We start from the raw sequence: 8,604 nt of genomic DNA, 5'->3' as shown, positions 1-8,604 counted from the left end.
AAATTAATCAATGAGTATATATATACTCTCTTTTACTCTTTTACTTGTTCCAGTCATGTGACTGTGGCCATGCTGGAGCACCGCCTTTAGTCGAGCAAATCAACCCCACGACGTATTCTTTGTAAGCCTAGTAACTTATTCTATCGGTCTTTCATGCCGAACCGCTAAGTTACGGGAATCTAAACACACCAGCATCGGTTGTCAAGCGATGTTGGGAGTGGGGGAAAACGCAGATACACAAACATACACACACACACATATATATACATATATACGACGGGCTTCTTTCAGTTTCCATCTACCAAATCCACTCACAAGGCTTTGGTCGGCCCGATGCTATAGTGGAAGACACTTGCCCAAGGTGCCACACAGCGGGACCGAACCAGGAACCATGTGGTTCGTAAGCAAGCTACTTACCACACAGCCTCTCCTACACCTATATGTATATATACCGTAATAGGTATATGTATGTACGTATGTGTGCGTGGAGGTGCACTGGCCCAGTGGTTAGGGCGGCGGACTCGTTGTCATAGGATCACGGTTTCGATTCCCAGACCGGGCGTTGTGAGTGTTTATTGAGCGAAAACATCTAAAGCACCACGAGATTCCGGCAAGGGGTGATGGCGAACCCTGCTGTTTCTGTTGTACCTGTATTTCAAAGAGCCAGCTTTGTCACACTCTGTGTCACGCTGAATCTCCCCGAGAACTACGTTAAGGGCGCGTTAATTTCACAAGCAGGCTGTTCCGTTGATCGGTTCAACTGGAACCCTCGTCGTCGTAACCGACAGAGTGCCACGATGCGTGTATGTGTTTATGAATAACGTCGCCCTCTACTCACCCACAAAAATGCAACAAAAAAAAGGAAAAAAAACAGCAGTAAATATCCGATCAATTCTTCCTTTTTAGCCCCAATGTTTGCGGACTTCGCTGAAACAAAGACCCCTCTCATCATTTCCTAATGAATATATTCTTTAGTCCCCTATTTCCAGCCCATCTCGGTTGACCAGACTAAATTTTATATTCTAATTTTACCCAGAAAAAGGTAATGTCTGCATTTATTCACTCCCTTTGTAATTCTCCTCTTTCACCTAATTAATAATCTTTTCTACTCTAGGTATAAGGCCTGAAATTTTGAGGGAGGGGGCCAGTCGATTAGATCGGCCTCAGTACGCAACTGGTACTTAATTTATCGGCCGCGAAAGGATAAAAGGCAAAGTTGACCTCGGTGGAATTTGAATTCAGAACGTAAAGATAAAGGAAATATCAATTTCTTTATTGCCCACCGGGGGCTAAACATAGAAATGGACAGAACAATTGATGGGATCAGTAATGCGATATGGTTTTACATATAATGTGACTTTAAAATTTAAATGAAATTTAAAAAAAATATCGAATGAAATTAACAATACAGAGACAGTACAAATGAAGCGATGATCAGGCCACGCTCTGACCCCACAAGCCCCGATCTATCGCTGGTACCTTTTTCTTTTCCTCTTTTTTCCGTCTATTCACACGGCTCCTTGCACGCACAACACTCGTGCAACATGCTTCCATCTCTTTTGGAACATACTCTCCGACAGACACCTCTTCTCCAGCCACACCTTCCTTTTTAAATGAAAAGTAAAAAATGATCGTAAATTGTGGCCGGAGATAAAGTTGCCTGTCTTAATCCCTTTTATCCTAGTCTTCCATACTGCCTCTTTCGCTATTGCTACAACCGTGAGAAAACAATTCTTACCTTCGTTTGTTAAAACTCCCGGTGGGTCAATTTTTATGATTGACTCAGTCGACAGCTGTAATCTTCTTTCGCCGGACAACAGGTGTTCAGCATAAGCCCACATTTCAGATATCTCCGGACACAGCGTGAGGGACGGTTTCTCTGTCTCCCCCGTATCTTGGACAGGTCGGCGACTGACGCTTACCGTGTCTTGCGAGCTTATCCCAAACGGGCAAGGCACCTCTGTAGCATTGCCAGGCTAAGGACTTTTGGAAGCTGTCCAAAGTTCTGAACCCGAATGTACGGTGAAACAGGCTGTCTAGTTGAATAAACACGAGACCTAGATCACCCCTAGGCCATCGTCGCATTCAGACTCTACCAACCCACTATATAAAATCCGTGTGGAACCCCCACCGTTGGCGTTGCCCGAGCGCCGGAATAGTAAGAGGGCCTTACGGCACTCTTTATGCCATTCACTCGACCTCGGTCTACGAGAACACCAGACTTCCTATTTGCAAAAACTTCTGAACTCGGGGAACATGTCTGGCCAGCGGAGACCACACTCGTTCACTATCCAGGAGAATGCTGAGGTGCCCCAACCTCAACGCATGCCTGCACAATATTAACCAAAGCATCCCTAAACCTCCCTTTAAAGGCTTTTGACAGCAAACAAAGCGTTTCACAAGTGGCGACCTGCCCTTCCTCAAAAAGCGAAAGAGCTGTCTCTGCACTCTGATCACCCACGATTCCGGACAGGGCACGATGGTCAGGCGGTAGGTAATGACCGATGCGATAAACACATTGGCCACCTCCACCCTCCCTTTCAGAGATAGCCACCGCCAAGACCAGGTCTTGACTACTGCAGCCACCCTGCTCAATACCTCCACCCAGTTCTTCTCTACCTGGAGGCCTGGTCCGAACCAAACTCCCGCTAACTTAACCGGTCCTTCCGTCCAGTGCCCAACAACGCTGTCTCAAGTTATCGACTTACCAACCCAGGTGCCGAGCTGCAAGCCGACCGATCTTTCCCGGTTAATCTTTGCTCCTGCCACCATCTCGTAAACCTCAATAGTCTTACCCACTTTACGTAGGCGTGCCACTGAGGTTACGCTGATAGTGATATCATCCGCGTAAGCCGTAACAAACTCCTCTATACCTGGTTCTCTCGGGATGTCACTCAACCTTCGCAGTAGGAGCTCGAGAGCCACCACATACAAAAATGGTGAGAGTGGATATCCTTGACGAACGAAACCGTTCACCCGAAGTATCGAGTCAATGTTATGGTACAGAGCGATAAACCACCTGAGGAAGCCAAGGCCCAGGCCGAATCGCGCAAGTACAGTTGCCAGGCATCGATGGTCGACCCTATCAAAAGCTTCAGACTGGTCCAAATGTACCAATGCCCCACCTTTGCCAAATTTATTACCAACCCTCTCTATGGTATAGCGAATAAGGTGGAGGGTATCCTGAATGGTTCTGCCTTGGATGGTACAAGTCTGTGCCTCCCCGACTATACCATTCGCGACAAGCGCTAACCTTTTTGCTAAGACTTTGACCAAAATCTTCACTTCTGCGTTTAACAGAGTGATGGGCCTGAAACGCTCTATAACGTCCCCCTTGTTCGGATCCTTTCTGATCAACGTCACTACTCGTCGGCGCACAGATCTGGGGATAGACCCATTTTGTTGTCAGTTCGCGTACACATCAGCCTGTAGATGTCCGAACAAGTCTGGCATACATTTATACAGCTCGTACAGAAGACCAGCAAGTCCTAGCGACTTACCCGCTTTACAGTCGGCCAAAGCCTCCATCACCTTCACAGGCGTGATTGCCCTTCGCAAGACCCCGAGGGACACGGCAGTTCGGCAAGAAAGTCCTCGAGGGCTCTCCCACCATCAGGACCGCCGCCAACCCCGAACAGCTGGGCGAAGTACTCCCGAAAGGCCTCACACATTTTCTAGGGTTCGTTTACCAAGACACCATTTTGATACGTCAAAGACCAAATAGTGAAACTATTTCCTTGTTGAGCTTCCACCACTCGGGCCCATCCAGCGGCCGTGATTGCTTCACTTCCCAATGCACGTAACTTAGATCTGGCAATACTTCCCATGTGTTGGGCTTCAAGATGCTGGTTTAGCTCCAGTCTTTTCACCCTCGCTTGGTTCGCATTACCAGTTCTCCAGGCTTCTTCTAGTTCCTTAAATAAACCATCTCCTATTCTACATCCCTTCTTAGCAAAACTTATGCTAAACCTAATAGACTCATATTTGATGGCTCTTTTTGGGGCGTACCACCATTTGTTATTAATGATGGTGCCTGTAAATGCCTTCTGTATTAACATCTCGATCCGCGTGCAAACATTTGATCGTCAATACACGAAAAGTACAAATGGAAGAAGCGGACTGATAAGTGTGAAAGACTGCGTACTCGTTGAACAGAGAAACGTACTGAGGTATCTAACTCAAAGTGAAGAAATCTTGCTAGTGACAATTAGAGATGGGGGCATATTGAAAGCAGAAAAAAAGAAAAGAACAAAACAAGAAGCAGAAGAAGGGCATGACTACAAAACAAGAGATTACATAATCAGTTCCATGTGGCCCCAGCTGAAGTTACTCAAGGCTGGTTAAAGAAAGGAGCACGTAAAAACGAGAGCGAAATCACTATACTTGCAGCGCAAGGTCAAGCTTTTGCCACAAATTGGAGGCTCATCCTTAGAAAGGAGCAAGTGTCTCCATTGTGCAGAATTTACAATGGATTTGACGAAACTATTGCTCATATTGTAAATGGATGGCCTCGACTTGATCAAAATCAGAATAATTTGTGTCAACACGATAAGATAGCAAAAGTGCTGCATTGAAATCTGTGTGAAAAACGGGGGTTAGAGAGAGGCGAAACGTGGTACAAAACAAACAACAAGGAGTGGCTGAGTCGGAAACTTGCAAAATCCTGTTGGATTTCCCACTTCTAACAGCCTAGGTCCTTGAGCACAGCAAGCCGGACCTAGTGATGCTGGACAAGGTAGATCACATAACTGGCGTTGTAAACCCATTTGACCCACAAATAGTTAAGAAGGAAGGCGAAAAAAATAGACGTATACAATCCTCTTAAATACGAGATAGCCAGACTCTGGACGATAAAAAAATAGTGCCGATTATTGTTGGGGCCTTGGGGGAAATATTGAGAGAAGGTATAGAGATAAATATAAAGGAAATGGGAAGACTCCAGAAGTTCCATCAAAACCTGAGTTAAAATAATAATAATAATAATAATAATATAATAATAATAATAATAATAATAATAATAATAATGATAATAATAATAAATGCACTAATTCAGTATGAGCAGTGGATCTTATGGCTTCAGATCTTAACTGATTGGAGGTGTTAACATGTTTATGTTTTGTCTTAGTGTAAAAGATGAGCAACAGCAAATATTCTACTTGCATGTTTGACCTTAACCAGCTGAGCATGTCCCTGAGTTGCTGACGATATGTGTATCTCTGATCACGAGCAGGAGTAGCAAGGGAGATCATAGCCATGTGTTGAGAGGAAATCTTTGGGGTTTGAATAATTCACCTTTGGAAACAACGAATGTTTCGTTCATCGTCCTTAAACAACCCCTATTCAGGGACTTGTGGAACGAGATGGGCTACTCGACGTGAAGAAAATTCCAACTAGGCCCTACCTGCAAAGTCATGCGTTGTTTGTCTTGATATGAGATCACCATGTCGCACACATATGGTTGTGATGGATGGGCCTGGTGTACCCTTATCAGATGGGCCATCACGATGGGTATATTGAGCTTTGTATATTTGTACCCAGTGTCAACTTGATGGTATGCGCTGCTCTCTCAATCAATAATAATAATAATAATAATCTTGGTCATAAAGTTTGGGGAATGGGATTAGTCGTTTACACCCTCCCCCTTTTCCCCCGTACTCAATTGGCACTTATTTAATCGACTCCGGAAAGATGAAAGGCAAAGCCAATCTCGGTGTCATGGGACCAGAACATAATGCGCCGGAAGAAATGTTGCTAAGCATTTTGTCCGATGCGCTAACGAAGAAGAAGAAGAAAAAGAAGAAGAAGAAGAAGAAGAAGAAGAAGAAGAAGAAGAAGAAGAAGAAGAAGAAGAAAAAGAAAAGAAGAAGAAGAAGAAAAAGAAGAAGAAGAAGAAGAAAAAGAAGAGAAAAAGAAAAGAAGAAGAAAAAGAAAAAAAAAGAAGAAGAAGAAGAAGAAGAAGAAGAAGAAGAATTTTTACATGCATATGGAAATTTGTATATTTTTATTCAAATTCCACCGAGGTCGACTTTGCCTTTCATCCTTTCGGAGTCGATTAAATAAGTACCAGTTACGTACTGAGTCGATGTAATCGACTTAATCCGTTTTTCTGTCCTTGTTTGTCCCCTCTGTGTGTAGCCCCTTGTGAGCAGTAAAGAAATAAGAAACGTTAGTACGCTGGGCGAAATGCTAAGCGGTATTTCGTCTGTCTTTACGTTCTGAGTTCAAATTCCGCCGAGGTCGACTTCGCCTTTCATCCTTTCGGGGTCAATGAATTAAGTACCAGTTTCGTACTGGGATCGATATAATCGACTGGTCTCTTCTTCAAAAATTTCGGGCCTTGAGCCTAGAGTAGGAAAAAAAAGAATTTATTCCTTTTTATTTTAAAATTATTAATTTTATCGAGTCTTGACTATTTTTCTTTAAACCTGCTTGTTTTTATAAACGGGGCATTCTATTTGGATGCTGAACTCTCGACATGTAACTGTACATCATTTCTTTGTTTCTCCTTAAATTTCAATTTAAAAGTACTGCTCGAAAATCCGCGAAATTCGAATATTCCAACATTTGCAATGCTCGAATAAGTTTCAAACTTCTAACGCACACACACGTATCGGCAGGGTGTCCCAGAGATATTTACCTATTGATTTTAATTATTCAACATAAACTTAAGGTAAGATAATGAAATTTGGCACATTGTCAATTCATTGCATTTCAATTACATTTCAAATGTTCGCCATTACATTCTGCCGGAGCCGCGTGGAGATTAGGTGTTTTCACTCATAAACACACACATCGCCCGGTCTGAGATTCGAACCCGCAATCCCTCGACCGCAAGTCCGCTGCTCTAACCACTAGGCCATGTGCCTCCACATATATTTGAATAGGAGCGAGCAGAGACATTTCTCTGCAAGATGGACCAGATAGCAAAGTCCATGAGATTGATCTGGACTTGAGTGAGGCCATATCGTCTTGTCCCCCAAAATATATTATGAGGTAGAAGTATATAGTGGGATGGTCCATCTCTGAAATATAAAAGCAAAAACTGTGGTGTTTTAATACTCTTTTACTTGTTTCAGTCATTTGACTGTGGCCATGCTGGAGCATCGTCTTCAGTCGAGCAAATCGACCCCAAGACTTATTCTTTGTAAGCCTAATACTTATTCTATCGGTCTCTTTTGCCGAACCGCTAAGTTACGGGGACGTAAATACACCAGCTTCGGTTGTCAAGCGATGTTGGGAGACAAACACAGACACACAAACATGCAAACACCTACACATACATACTTACATACATACATACATACATACATACATACATACATACATACATACATATATATGTATACATATATATATATATATATATGTATATATACATATATATATATATATATATATATATATATATATATATATATATATATATATATATATATATATATATACATCTATACGACGGGCTTCTTTCAGTTTCCGTCTACCAAGTCCACTCACAAGGCTTTGGTCGGCCCGAGGCTATAGTAGAAGACACTTGCCCAAGGTGCCACGCAGTGGGACTGAACCCGGAGCCATGTGGTTTTGTAAGCAAGCTACTTACCACACAGCCACTACTAATGTCTAACATGATTCAAAAACTGCTTGAACGCGTCGTTTTCATGGGTTTCTGCGCCAGCAACGTTCTTGTAGATAATTTGAAAAAACAGAGCGTCTGATGTGTCATGCACAAGGCAAAAAAAGATCTGTTACACACTGTTTCATCTGTTATTTATGATGTTTGTGCAAAGTGTAGCTTATATATATATATATCTATATATATATATATATATATATATATATATATATATATATATATATCTATATATATATATATATATATATATATATGTATGTATGTATGTATGTATGTATGTATGTATGTATGTATGTATGTATGTGTGTATGTTTGTGTGTGTGTTTATCCTCCTAACATCGCTTGACAACCGATGCTGGTGTGTTTACGTCCCCGTAACTCAGCGGTTCGGCAAAATAGTCCGATAGAATAAGTACTAGGCTTACAAAGAATAAGTCTTGGGGTCGATTTGCTCGACTAAAGGCGGTGCTCCAGCATGGCCACAGTCAAATAACTGAAACAAGTAAAAGAGTATATCTATATATTTATGTGCGTGTGTGTGACTACCACTAACTAGCAATTCTAAGAACTTCACCATAGATGACGAAAACAGAATCTAAACTAAATATATATATTGTATGTGAACACGTAAATTTTTCACATACCTCGATTTCAAATTAAAATTTCTAGTCCTGCATCACATTGTGAAAATATAGTTACCGCCCTTTGTATTAACGGCCATCCAGAGGGTGCTACGCATCTTTGCATTGTTTATCCCTTTCTGAATATCAAAACTTTAAAAATTTGAATCGAGCTTATAAACATAGTTGTTAAGCCACAGATTGAGACGGCATCTAAAATACCATTATATTTAATATCTAGGATCTTTTCGGTTTGAACGGCAGTTTTTTCTAGCGGTGTCATATGAAATTGTCACCCATAATTATGACCCTAGTATCGATCTATTGCATTTCAATCTGTTTTAGCGTTAGGGT

The sequence above is a fragment of the Octopus sinensis genome, linkage group LG5, assembly GCF_006345805.1.
Source record: "Octopus sinensis linkage group LG5, ASM634580v1, whole genome shotgun sequence".
Classification (NCBI taxonomy): domain Eukaryota; kingdom Metazoa; phylum Mollusca; class Cephalopoda; order Octopoda; family Octopodidae; genus Octopus; species Octopus sinensis.
The sequence above is the reverse complement of the archived record's forward strand: the minus strand, read 5'-3'. Positions refer to the sequence as shown.